The sequence below is a fragment of the Oncorhynchus masou genome, chromosome 5 (assembly GCF_036934945.1).
Source record: "Oncorhynchus masou masou isolate Uvic2021 chromosome 5, UVic_Omas_1.1, whole genome shotgun sequence".
NCBI classification, from domain to species: Eukaryota; Metazoa; Chordata; class Actinopteri; order Salmoniformes; family Salmonidae; genus Oncorhynchus; species Oncorhynchus masou.
In genome coordinates, this window is record NC_088216.1 from 13,014,464 (window position 1) to 13,016,963 (window position 2,500).

At 43.2% G+C, this 2,500-nt stretch overlaps 1 protein-coding gene across 2 annotated transcripts in view; it reads right to left on the bottom strand.

The window, feature by feature from the left end:
- tmc8 (transmembrane channel-like 8) overlaps positions 1-2,500 on the bottom strand; it is a 24,732-nt gene that overhangs the window by 10,931 nt on the left and 11,301 nt on the right. The window lies entirely within an intron of this gene.

The following is a 2,500-nucleotide window of genomic DNA, read 5'->3' on the forward strand; positions in this document are numbered from 1 at the left end:
TATAGAAGTTACAGTAGAAACCCAAACCGGTCCCTGCATCAATACCGGTATAGAAGTTACAGTAGAAACCCAAACCGGTCCGTGCATCAATACCGGTATAGAAGTTACAGTAGAAACCCAAACCGGTCCATGCATCAATACCGGTATAGAAGTTACAGTAGAAACCCAAACCGGTCCCTGCATCAATACCGGTATAGAAGTTACAGTAGAAACCCAAACCGGTCCCTGCATCAATACCGGTGTAGAAGTTACAGTAGTAACCCAAACCGGTCCCTGCATCAATACCGGTATAGAAGTTACAGTAGAAACCCAAACCGGTCCGTGCATCAATACCGGTATAGAAGTTACAGTAGAAACCCAAACCGGTCCATGCATCAATACCGGTATAGAAGTTACAGTAGAAACCCAAACCGGTCCCTGCATCAATACCGGTGTAGAAGTTACAGTAGAAACCCAAACCGGTCCGTGCATCAATACCGGTTTAGAAGTTACAGTAGAAACCCATACCGGTCCGTGCATCAATACCGGTATAGAAGTTACAGTAGAAATCCAAACCGGTCCCTGCATCAATACCGGTATAGAAGTTACAGTAGAAACCCAAACCGGTCCGTGCATCAATACCGGTATAGAAGTTAAATTAGAAACCCAAACCGGTCCCTGCATCAATACCGGTATAGAAGTTACAGTAGAAACTCAAACCGGTCCCTGCATCAATACCGGTATAGAAGTTACAGTAGAAACCCAAACCGGTCCGTTTATCAATACCGGTATAGAAGTTACAGTAGAAACCCAAACCGGTCCGTGCATCAATACCGGTATAGAAGGTACAGTAGAAACCCAAACCGGTCCGTGCATCAATACCGGTATAGAAGTTAAATTAGAAACCCAAACCGGTCCCTGCATCAATACCGGTATAGAAGTTACAGTTGAAACTCAAACCGGTCCCTGCATCAATACCGGTATAGAAGTTACAGTAGAAACCCAAACCGGTCCATTTATCAATACCGGTATAGAAGTTACAGTAGAAACCCAAACCGGTCCGTGCATCAATACCGGTATATCACAACAAACGGTACCTCGCCCATCCCTGACCCAGACAGGCCAGTCGTGTGAGAAAGTCATCATCATCATCAGACAAGTGAACATTATGGTCAGTAAAGGAAACTTTAAGCTCTTTTCTCAATTCATAAAAACGTGTCAATACTTTGCCCCTTGATAACCAGGGCACTTCTGTATGTTGTAGAAGTGTTACATGATCGCTGCCCATATCACTGCATAGTGCAGAAAACACGAGAGTTCAGGGGTCTTGCTTTAAGGATCTGCCCCCTTTTTTAAAGATTTTCACTTAAAAATGACATACCCAAATCTAACTGCCTGTAGCTCAGGACCTGAAGCAAGAATATGCTTATTATTGACACCATTTGAAAGGAAACACTTTGAAGTTTGTTGAAATGTGAAATGAATGTAGGAGAATATAACACATTAGTTCTGGTAAAAGATAATACAAAAGAGAAAAAAAAGAAAGGCCATAATGTATTATTCCAGCCCAGGTGCAATTTAGATGTTAGCCACTAGATGGCAGCAGTGTATGTGCAAAGGTTTAGACTGATCCAATGAACAATGATCCAATTGTATTTCTGTTCAAAATGTTGTATCAAGACTGCCCAAATGTGTCTAATTGGAATATTAATAACTTTTCAAGTTCATAACTGTGCACCTTCTTCAAAAAAAAGCGGGTTATTATTTCAATGTAATAGCTACTGTAAATTGGACAGTGCAGTTAGATTAACAAGAATGTTTTCTGCCAATATCAGATATGACTTTGTCCTGGAAATGTTTCTTGATACTTACAACCTCATGCTAATCGCATTAGCGCACATTAGCTCAACCGTCCCGTGGGTGGGACACCGATCTGTAGATTCTTAAGAGGATGATTAATTAACAAAGGTACCCATTTTCATTGTAGTGTTCAAAACGTCTTTCAAGCTGTCAGGCATTCCCTTGGCAGTAAGAGCCTCTGGGTGGATGCTGCAGTGGACCCAAGAGCCTCTCGGTGGATGATACAGTGGACCCAAGAGCCTCTCGGTGGATGATACAGTGGACCCAAGAGCCTCTCGGTGGATGCTGCAGTGGACCCAAGATCCTCTCGGTGGATGATACAGTGGACCCAAGAGCCTCTGGGTGGATGCTGCAGTGGACCCAAATAGCATCGGGAACAACTGCCTGCACGCGCGTTACCACTCCACTATGTCTCCCTGTCATGGCTTGTGCGCCATCAGTACACTTACCAACATGAGCAGCAGCTACATTTGGCTACATATGGACCGTTAGTGGAATTACCGCGAGAGAGTAACGGTTAATGTGATTGGATGTTAATTATTTGACTAGGCTAACTGTATTGGACATTGTGTTGTTATTTCGCTGAACACTGGATGGTTTCATTTATTTTTGGCAGTGAAACGAGGCTACTCTGGCGAGAGACAAAAATGTTTGAAAATGG